At 41.9% G+C, this 11,856-nt stretch overlaps 1 protein-coding gene across 1 annotated transcript in view; it reads left to right on the top strand.

Annotated features, from left to right (window-relative positions):
* Positions 1–11,856, top strand: part of THSD4 (thrombospondin type 1 domain containing 4) — an 818,615-nt gene that overhangs the window by 539,813 nt on the left and 266,946 nt on the right. The gene's annotated exons all lie outside the window — the stretch shown is intronic.

Below are 11,856 nucleotides of genomic sequence, written 5' to 3'. Positions count from 1 at the left end.
TAGGTGGCTCAAAGCACCAAACCTTCAGTTAGCAACCAAGCACTTAACCATTGCACCATCAGGACTTTATATATAAATATATAAATATAAATATTGCATTTTGGTAGAACTTTTACAGATATGCTGTCATTATATTGTGACAAAATAGGCAGGCCAGTTTATTATTACTATAACCTCAGGAAACTGAAATTTAGAGAAATTAAAGGACTTGCCTAAGGGAAGACGCATAGTGTGTGGTGGTCTGAGATTGAATCCAGTCTGCCCATGGTTTTTCTGGTCTTTCAAAACAGGAATGGCTATCTTAGGTCCCAACCAGAGCGTTGGTGTAAATCTTTTTGTTTTTCAGTTGTGCATGTCATAGTCACATGCCCATGTGATAAAAATATTTTGATTGTAGAGCCATCTCCCACTTCTCACAAAGCAAGAACATTGTTGTGACCTTCCCCTTGGCTAGCTCCCATCTCTAAGGAGGCAGGAGCAGGTCATCACCTGGGCTTCCACATTGGACATGTGGTATGTTCCACATATGACGGATCCCATTGAAAGGGAGACTTTGAGGGCAAACACCTAGTTAATTCATGTTGGAAACACTTCAGGGGATGTCAGAGGGTAGCTGTTGGGGGAATGAGGCCTGGTGCGACCTTCTGCAAGAATGTTTGCAGCCAGCCCATTTGTGAGAGAGATGTTTAGACTGGGCCAGATATTTTCCTTAGCAAAAAGTGCAATGAACCCGGACATCTTCCCTATACCCAAAACTAACAAAAGAATGGGTGTATAACAAGAAGAAGGCAAGTAAATGTGAATGGTATTGTTCAGAAGTGGTTTCACAATGCAAATAATGGAAGAAAAGATAAAAACAAATGTTTGTGGGTCTCATGTGTGACAGGTACCATGTCAGGTTTTTATGAATATTATCTCATGTAATTTTCCCAACAACCCTTTGAGGCAGGTGTCAGTATCTTTCATTTTAAAGATGAAGAAAGCAAAATGAAGAGATTAGCTTTTTGCCAAACATCACTAGTAAGTGATGGATGGATCCAGGATTTGAACTGAGATTTTACTCCATAGCTCATAGTGTTTTCTCTGTATCACTAAACTAAAACCAAACCCACTGCCATCAAGTCAATCCCGACTCATAGCGACCCTATGTGTTGCAGAGTAGAACTGCTCCATAGAGTTTTCTTGGCTGTGATCTTTAGGGAAGCATATCCCCCGGGACTTCCTTCCGTGGCACCACTGGGTGGGTTTGTACTGCCAACCTTTCGGTACCAGCTGAGACCACAAACCATTTGTGCCACCCAAGGACCTCTCTATACACAGCCTTTACAAGGACCTGCTCTTTACACAGCAGTAAAATTGAAAGAAAAAAGAACACACATTTATAATCCAGTACATATTTGCCCTGGGAAGTAGATTCAGGAGGACCTGGAATACCAGAAGAAGTTTGGATAGTTTCAGCAAGGAAACCATTGCAGGTTCTTGAGCAAGTGTAGTGAATTGCAACACAGTGAACAGGAGCTTCAAGATGCAGTGGTAGAGAAAAGGGTGCTGCTGTCAGTCCCCATGGGCGGCTCCCTGCCCTAGAACCATCTGAGACTATGCTGTGCCACACAGCTCTGCTGTTCTAGAAGTCAACAGTTACTTCTCTGTGGAGGTGAGAGAGAAGCTATTTGCTTGTCATTGCAAGTTGGCATTCAGAACACACTATCCCACAGAAGTCATGTCCTCCATGGTAGTTGGGTTCTGGTCTATAGTACAGTTACAGGATCTACTTTGGGTTGGATTGACTTTTATGGGCAGGTCTAGGGATCCAATCACCATGTGGTATAACATACATTCTATGGAAAAAAATGTGTGTTTGTAGTTTGGCTTTCAAACAAATGTTTGAAACATAGCCTACCTGTAAGTAGAGAACAGCCTATGTTGGAAGAATAGTGAGCACTGAGGTGTTAGAGTTGGGAGTTTCAGTGCTGAGTGGGGGAAAGGAAAGCGATGACATTTAGTGAACACTCACATGTACCAGGCACTGTGCTTGGTGTTCTATGAAGCCTCTCTCGTCTTTTCCCAGCTTTAACTCAGAGAAGTCTATATGATCATCCTCATTTTAGCACAGAGGAATGGAAAACTAGAACAGATTGGTTAACTTTTCCAAGAGTATGCAACTAAGGACAATCAAGGTTTGAAGTTCACGTTCTTTCCAGGAAGAGTCAGATCCAAATCTAGATTGAATGGAGAAGTGAGCAGAGATTTTCTTCCTGTCCCCAGCCTTGTTGCCTTAGCATCATCGTAGTAAGAAAAGCCCAAAGCAAGCCTTATGCATGGCCTTTTGAAAACACACTAACTCCTTGCAGGTTTAGTGTGGCAGACACAGATGGTGTTGTTAAGCCCCTAGTACCTGTTCCTTCCTTCTCCCCATCCCTTTGCCTCATCTTCCTTTCTCTCCTCTGTGTTTAGCTAGAAACTCTTGGAACTGAAGTTAGGGCTTTTAATTTAAATAGTGACCAAGAGAGGGACCGATAAGAAAGAGATAAGAGGGGAAGTTGCTCAAGAATAAAAGGGACAACAGAGGGTGTGAGATGGAACAGATGGAAGTGAGTGTGGTGGGGGTGCTGAGTGCAGCAGGGTGGGGGTGCCTTTTCCTGCCAGCTACCTTCTTCTGCTCCTTCTTCCCCTCAACCCAGGGACCCACTGGACAGTTGTTACTGCTTGACCCAGTCTGTTCCCAAACCTGGATAGATCTCAGTCTAGCTAGAATTTCTACTCCACTGTGAGCCAGCGCCTGCCCTAGTCCAGGAGTATCCAGCCTGACTCAGTTGTGACTAGGTGATCCAGTCTTCTCAAATCCAAGAGGTTTCCCACACAGCCCTAATAGAGACCAGCAGCCTCCTGCTTGGGGTCTCAATGGCTTACCTGGCATTGGCAGGGGACATGGGAAGGTGATGCCCCAGGTCACTCTTACCCATGCCTCCATTTATCCAACACACATTAACTCACTTCCTACAGTGTGTCAGGTTATGTGCTGGGGCACACAAAGAAAGTAAGAATTCCTCTTGATCTGGAGGAATTCACAGGAAAGAAGAGAGAGAAGTAAACAAATTGTTTTCTGCATGAGAGATGTGCAAAGAGCTTGGGAACAGAGATGAGTGACTAACTGAGTCTTCCTTGGGAGGGAGGGAATTGGGGAAGCCTTCTCTGAAGGGGTTACATCTGAGCTTAGTATTAAAGAAAAGAAAAACAAAAAAAAAAAATAAAACAGAGCCACTGAGTCGATTCTGACTCATAGTGATCCTATAGGACAGAGGAGAGCTGCCCCATAGGGCTTCCAAGACTGTAAATCTTTATAGATGCAGATGGCCTCATCTTGCTCACACAGAGCAGCTGGTAGGTTCAAACTGCCAACAATTTGCTTAGCGGCCCAATGCTTTAACCACTGCTCCTCCAGAGCCCCTGGGTAGTGGAGAAGGAGGAAGCATTTACCAGCTGTGCAGGAGAGTGGGCAGTCCTGGTGGTTGGAAACTAAGGCACAAATGGAAATGATGTGAACAAGAGAAAATTTGGTATGACCAAAGCATAAAGGACAAGGATGAGCTGAGTTTGGAAAGTTAGGTAATAGTGTTACTTAACTAAAACATGGGGTTCTCTCTTTAATCGGGTTGGGATTGGCAGCTGTGTAGTGACACTTCTTTGTAGATACTTAGTAATGCTGGAAAAGTTCTATGGGTAGAAAGGCCTGGAAGTCCAACATCAAATCTTGTTGTTAGGTGCCCTTGAGTCAGTCCCAATTCGTAGCGACCCTATGTACAACAGAACAAAACACTGCCTGGTGCTGTGCCATCCCACAGTCCTGAATTGTAGAGATTTGTTTTAATAAGCAATATAGTTAGAGCTTTGGAAGGGCCTAAAATTGCCAATATGAATATGCAAGCCCAGAGGAAGCAGATAGCATCCTTCCCTGATTTGTGCGTATCTCAAAGAGTATGGTGAATTAACTGCAAATGTATTTCAGTGGAGGATGTTATCAGTTGAATTATTAAAGCAGAAGACTCTCATCATCCCCATACACTTCAACATCCTCTATTTAAATGTAGTAGGCATTGTTATGGGAGTTCTGCTAGCTTAGTGCCTAAGGCATTTGACTGCTAATCAGAAGGCTGGCAGTTCAAACCCACCAGCCACTCCTCGGAAGGATGGTTGGGCAATCTACTTCCATAGTGATATTGCCTTGGAAACCCAAGGGGGTCACTATGAGTTGGTTCCCACTCCCCAGCAGTGAGTTTGGTTTTTGAGGTGTTGTTACACTCATGCTATACAGTTGAGGGAAGCAAGGCCCTAGAAGCAAGAAACTTGCCCAAGGTCAGCATAAGTGGCAGGTCAGCATAAGTGGCAGGGGAGGATTTGAGTATGTGTTTGCATAATTTAACACATTGGTGTCACTGGGAGAGATAGCACAGCTTTTTTGGTTTGAGCATCCCCTAAGCCTTAATATCAAGACATGAATTTTGCTGTCCAGTCTCATGACTACTTATTTTTCTGAACAAAGATTCTTCTTGTTTGTTTTTAAAATCACAACCAGAGTGTCCTTGAAGTACTCCTTTGTTTGTGTTTTTGTTTCTTATGAATATTCATTCTGCCCTTTATTAAAAGTATGTCATCTGTGGTGTTGAGTGGAACATTGAGATGATGTGTGTTTTGCTAGCTGGCTTGAGAGGGAGTGGCCTTCCACAGATGACACAGTGAGTGCCTTCCTTTCTTGTGCAGGAATGTGGTCAAAATCATGGTATCTCTGGTTTCACTCTGTTTTCTCCAAGTACAAAAAGAAGATAGCTATCCAAAGGCTCTTTTTTTACAGGGGGAAAAGAAATCTTATACCACATTCCAGGCCATGGCCATCTGTTTCTCTAACCCAATAAATGTATCAAGTGTCCATCTTCCAGAAGTAGCTGTGAAAGCTTATTGCTAAGAGTTTTATATTTTACCGGCAGTGAGTTGCCACATTCAAATTGTCCATAGTATCAGCCTAAGTAAGACTGAGCCCATGAGAACAAACGATAATATTTAGTTTGATCTAGTTATTCCAGATCAAGACACTAACTGGGACTCTGAATTCTAAAGTTTCCTGGGGCTGAACAATCCTAGGTTGCTATTGCTTGTACAGAGCTCTTTAGAGTAAATTTGGCCATCCTATTAATGATGGATTACCCCCTGGGTGGTACAAACAATTAATACCTTCAGCTGCTCACTGAAGATTGGAGGCTTGAGCCCACCCAGAAACACCTGAAGAAAGGCACTAGCAGTCTACTTCTGGAAAATCAGCCACTGAAAACTCTGTGGCGCACAGTCTACCTTGTACACATGGGGTTGCCATGCATCAGAATGGACTCAACAACAACTGGTCTTAATAATGGGACCATTATGTTCTTCTTTATTCTTCTTCCTGATGGAGTTAGAATCCAGGCTTCTAGCTAGAGAATGATGCCCTGTTTGGGAAGAGCAGAAGCAGAGGAAGGTGGAAAAATATGGTGGTTTGGGGGACTCTGGGGTAACCCCAATCCTCCTGGATTAGAATACTGTTGTTTAACAGCTACAGCCAGAGAGGGGGTGGGGACAAAGGCAAGCAGCCAAGGAACATTGAAGCCACAAGTGTGAGGGAATTGGATTGGGTGAGGCAAAGAAGAACTATTGCTAAACCAAAATATTTGAGTCGACTTCACTTTTTTCTTTCAACCCAAATTCTTTACTTGGAAGTTTAGCTTTGAAGTTGTTTCTTTTCTTATTGTTCCAACAATATTGTTCTTTTAATCTTATTTTTTGGGTGGAACATAGAATATTTAGATTTCTAAATTACAGTGTCCAATTTCTCAAATTCCTCAGTATGCGTCCTTCCATAGACTCTCCTTGGTGCTACTCAGCATCTCTCGAGTAGGCAAATATGTGTAAAAACAGCTTGCCTAAAATTGACATCTGGTATGTATTTTGTGAATATTCACAGAGTTGCTAAGTAGATTTTATATACCTATTATATGTGCAGCTCTTCTTAACTTCCTAATATAGAATGTTTCTGCCAGCTTTCTCTGTAGGTAACACACACTGTGAAAAGCGTAACAGAAATTATCATAAGGATAATAAGACTTTAAAGAAAAGGCATGTCACCAAAAACATGTATACAGAGAAGCATCCTTGATATCTCACTAGGAAGAATGACATAAAGATCCCTGGTTGTACAGAGTTTCTGTTTGGAGTCATAAAAAGATTTTGAGAATAACATTGGTGATCATTGTACAGCATTGTAAATGTAAGTAATGCCACTGAATTGCACTTTAAAAAAAAAAATCCTGGTCAAACCACTGAGCTTTGATGGCTTCATTTCTTTTGCATATGTTCCACCCAAGAATTGAGTGATATGCTGGGTTTTTAACCAGTTTGATGTCCCATATGAGAAAACTCTTCTATTCATGGCCTTCCTTGGGTGGGAATATGTCTCTCTCCCCACAAGGCTTCTGAGCCCCCGGGACTGCATTCATCTTACAGAGGAATATGCCTATGTCAGCCCAAAGGCAGTGAGTTCAGGCCTCCTGCTTTGCATTCTTCCTCAGACATTTAGTGAGGGACTCCTGAGGACCAGATTCATGCTGGGCTCCAGGACTGCCCAGATGCACAAACCCTAACTCAGCTTTCAAGGTGCTCCCAGCCTCTCAGGGGAGAAAACCCAATGCCATTGAGTCAACTCTGATTCATTGAGACCCCAGGTATTTCCTAATAGAACTGCACTCCATAAGGTTATCAATGGCTGATTTTTTTCAGAAGTAGATCATCAGGTTGTTCTTCTAAGGCACCACTAGGTAGGTTTGAACTGCCAGCCTTTTGGTTAGCAGCAGAGGACATTAACTATTTGCACTACCCAGGGAGAGAGGGATGTTAGTTACTACAGGCTAAGCCAAGGAATTACTCACTGCCATTGAGTCGGGTCCAACTCATAGTGACTCCTCCTTGGGTTTCCAAGGTGGTATCACTATGAAAGAGATTGACCACTCTTCCTTCCGAGGAGTGGCTAATGGGTTTGAACCACCAGCCTTCTGGTTAGCAGTCAAATGCCTTAAAGGAATTAAGCCACCTTAATTTAGAGACCATCTGAAGAATAAATTTGGCACATTGAACACCAATAACCAAATACCAGACAAGTTGTGGGATGGCATCATGAATGTCATAAATGAAGAAAGCAAATGGTCATTAAAAAGACAGGAAAGGAAGAAAAGACCAAAATGAGCGTCAAAAGACACCCTGAAACTTGATCTTGAACATAAAGAAAACAAAAATCCTCACAACTGGACCAAAAACCAACGTCATGATAAAGAGAGAGATGTAGGAAGGGCCTGTTGGGGCACTGAAAGCAGAGTCATGATTTCTGCCCAAAAGGAGAGTCAGAAAAGCCTTCATAGACCCAGTAATTTTTTATTAGACCATGAAAGACTGAACTGGTAAGAACTGGTCAGGAAGACAAGAGAGAAAGACCTTTCAGACAAGGGAGCAAGAGCAAGAACCATATAATTACATTAGAGGTTTCATTTTAAAGGCCAGGATTTGACTGAAGGTTGGGGAGAAGTTTTATTTATTTTGTTGGGTCCATTTTCCCCAACCCTTCCACTTTGTTTTGAGCCAGGGACTCATTGGTGTTAAATGTAATTAAGACAGTTTTTTGAGGCAGGAGCCAACAGGCCTTGCAGGTTTGTGTTTAAGAGGATTCCACATGCTATAACATATTGTTAGTTGTGTCACTGATACTCTTCAAGATGGCAGATGGCTCAGGTTAATGCCAAGAGCAGTATTTCCATAATTAGCCTCCCAAGTGAAAGCATTCATTTCCTTCATAAATTCTTAATTTATTTCTCACTGCACAATAGTTTTTCTATTGAATGCTGCTTTTCACTCTCAGTCCCTTCCTGCCATATAATTTATGCAGAATTCGGGGGCGGGGAAACCACTCTGAAAGAACTAGATTATTTTTATAATGCCTAGAATGGATATAATACATGGCTTCTTCTTGTCGTTGTGTGCCATCCAGTCAATTCTGACTCATAGTGACCTCATGGGACAGAGTAGAGCTGCATCATAGAGTGTTCTAGGCTGTAATTTTTCCAGGAGCAAATCACCAGTCTTTATTCTGCAAAGCCATTGGATGGGTTCAAGACACCAACCTTTCAGTTAGCAGCCAAGCACTTAATGGTTGTGCCCCCAGGGTTCCTTATATGCAACTTGTTGTTGTTGTTGCGTGCCGTCAAGTCGGCCCCAACTCATAGCGACCCCTCCTTGGGTTTCCAAGGCAGTATTACTACAGAAGTAGATTGCCTAACCTTCCTTCTGAGGAGTGGCTGGTGGGTTTGAACCGCCAGCCTTCTGGTTAGCAGTCAAATGCTTTAGGCACTATGCTACCAGAGCTCCTTATATGCAACTTAGACACTAGCAATTCTATAATATTGTGGAATTCTACAATACTGTGTAAGGTGTAATGACAGCCCTGGGTTCAAATCCCATCTCTTGCTCTGACAAACCAAATAGCCTTGGACCGTAACTATTTCATAAGTTTGCTGTTTAAAGTGATAACCTAAAAAATGAAGTTCTTAATGTTTCTTTCATAAATTTTTTTAAAAAAATTGACAAAGTTACGTGTTACTTATGTTAGGAGCAATTTTTGCTTAAGCCCTGCCTCCTTCATGACAATTTTTTCAACTACTCAAACTTATTCTGACCTTTTTTTTCTCTGAACTCCACTTGCACTTACAGTCAATATTTACTGTTAGGACCACTTAAAAATCTTAGAGAAACCCCAAGTGATATTCAGTGCAAGGATTTTATGTGGTTTAGTTTTGTCTCCCAAACAAAATTGTAGACTCTTGAGATCTTGGCCCATGTCTTATATTTCTTTTGAATCTAGCCCCTCTGTCCCTAGTGTGGTACAATGCTGGTTATGTTGTATATACAAGCTAAATATTTGATTGATTGATTTGCTGTGGTGTTTTTTTTGTTTTTTTTTTTTTCCATCCAAGGAGAAATACCGATGCTTCTCCCTGGGGAGGTTCCCAGTCCTGTGGGTTGATGTCACATTTGGAGCCCACTTTCTATCAGTATATTTATTCACATTGTCACATACTCAGCAGACAGGTATGGAGACCTTACTATGCCAAGCCTTTCCATACACACCTCATAATATTTTCTCTTAGCTCCTAAATTTGAGGCTTAGACTCACGAAAACTGTTCACTGTTTTAGCCAGACCTTTGCCACTTGTGAGGTCACTGAAAGGCTGTGGAATATTCTAAGGATGGTAAGGACCTTCAACTAGGAATCCTGCCCAAATCACACTGCAGAGTAATTACACTCCATCAATCCAGTCCTGTGCATTCCCATAGCAAGTCTGCTCCATTTTCTTCATAAAACCTGTGGAACATTGTATAAAGTAAGAACTATTACGTTCTGCTGCTTAGCCACTGAAGCAGACTCCGGCCGCTGTCTCTGAAGAATGCGTGTGCATTCAAGGCAATGTCATCTCCCCTCATTATGTGCAGAGGCAGCTTTGTGCTGTAAGCACTGAGAGCTGCATAAAGAAAGCCCTAATGTTTTCCCCACAATGCACAACAATCTGGGAAGCCCTTTCTCAGCTGCAGAGCCACAAATCTTCTCACCAAGATTCACTTTGGCTCTCTGTTTTCCTGTTGACTCTCACGTCTCAAATTCTGAAACATCCAGGCTCTGTCAGTGTCATCTTTCCCGATGACTCCATGTGGTGAAAGCCTATTTCATTTCACTTCAAGTGGCTGATTTGCACAGCAAAAGAATTTTTTAAAAAATAGCAATTATGATTTTATAGCAATGTGGCCTTGGGAAAATACCACTAATTAGCTACGGTCAATACTGTGGATCAGACAGTGTTTTGTGCAAGACTGCCACTCACACAAAAAGCTCTGTCTGGATTTCAAAACCTTACTCTCTTGAAGTGCCTATCTTCCCAGTCTTCCCCTACTTATATCTGTTCATTGATTCAAAAATTCAAGTACCACTCCTCCAGGAAGGCTTCCCTGATTTCCATTCTTCACACCCTTCTCCTGAATTCCCATAGGACTTTGTGTATTCTTCTCTTGGGACTCATTTAATTCCCTAACTAGTCTTATCTTAATAAGCGCATATATGTCCTCTAGTTTTCTATAAGATCCTTGAGGGCAGAATTAATAATTAATTAGTTAAGAATGTCTTCTCAGTCATTATAATTCCCACAGTGATCAATACAGTGCCTTATAAATACAAAGCGCACATGCACACCAAACTCCAGACTCACTGCCATCAAGTCCATTCTAACTCATAAGGACCCACTTTGGGTTTTAGAGGCAGTAACTCTCTACGGAAGGAGATTGTCCAGTCTTACTTCTGAGAGTAGCTGGTGGGTTTGAACTGACAACCTTCTGGTTAGCAGCCAAATGCCTTAGACACTACGCCACTAGAGTTACACACACACACACACATTTAGATGGTGGCGTAGTGCCTAAGGCATTTGACTGCTAACCAGGAGGCTGGTGGTTCAAACCCACCAGCCACTCCTCAAAAGGAAAATGGGGCAATCTACTTCCATAGAGATACTGCCTGGGAAACCCAAGGAGGGGTCGCTATGAGTTGAATTGACTCAATGGCAGTGAGTATATGTGTGTGTGTATATATATATATATATATATATATACACACACACACACATATGTGTGTACATATGTGTATATATATACACACACATATGTGTGTACATATGTGTATATATACACACACACACACACATATATATATATACACACACAGACACATATATGTATACACACATAGACACACATTTCCAAGACCAAATAAATATATGTGTATATATGTATTTGGTATAAATATAAGACCAAATAAATATATAAATATATTTAATATATATACATCATTTGGGATGGAGAGTTAAAAAGGGAATGATGGAATGATTGGGAATTTGGATCAATCACAACCAATCACTTTTAATCACCCCAAAATTAGTTCATGTATATATTGTCCGATGATGATGATGATTGATATAGTAATAATGACCATGATTTATGGAACATTGGCTATATTCTAGACACAGCATTAAGTACGTTATGTACATTAATTGCCTATTGTTATACTCATCTGAAAGGTGAGGAAACTTGGGTTTGGAGAGAGTGAAAAACTTGTCCAGCAATCCAAACTTGAACCCAGGTCCATCTAACTACAGATCAAGAGCTGTTAACTATTCCATTGTACTAAACCAAGACTATCATTGACAAGTCCTATTGTGCTTGTAAGGAGCTCTGGTAGCATAATGGCTAAAGCACTTGACTGCTAACCAGAAGGCTGGCCGTTCAAACCCACCAGCCACTCCTCAGAAGGAAGGTTGGTTGGGCAATCCTACTTCCGCAGTGATACTGCCTCGGAAACCCAAGGAGGGGTCACTATGAGTCGGGGCCAACTCAATGGCACACAACAACAACAACAACAACATTGTGCTTGTAGGAGGAGATCCTTTCCTTTTATTTCCTAATGGGTTGGGGGAGGAGTGGGGAGAATTGTTGCCTTTGTATGTTGTGCCCAGGTTATGAAGGAGTTGCTCAGCGAGGAATATGCCAACACACGACAATGCAAAAGCAATAGGAAAATTTATTAGGTAACTTAAGTTAGGGTCTTTGCCCTTACCAGATCGGTGGCTTGAGCAAAAGACCCCGTGCCCCGGTATTTTCACAAATTTATGGAAAATTATGGGGTGGAGCAGCACCAGGGCGAGAGGATACAGATGATTGGTTGTTGCTAAGGAATTTAGGGCAGTGATC

Source organism: Orycteropus afer, unplaced genomic scaffold, assembly GCF_000298275.1.
Source record: "Orycteropus afer afer isolate SDZICR_OR568_19922 unplaced genomic scaffold, OryAfe1.0 scaffold00015, whole genome shotgun sequence".
NCBI classification, from domain to species: domain Eukaryota; kingdom Metazoa; phylum Chordata; class Mammalia; order Tubulidentata; family Orycteropodidae; genus Orycteropus; species Orycteropus afer.
This window is presented reverse-complemented; position numbering and strand designations above follow the sequence as displayed.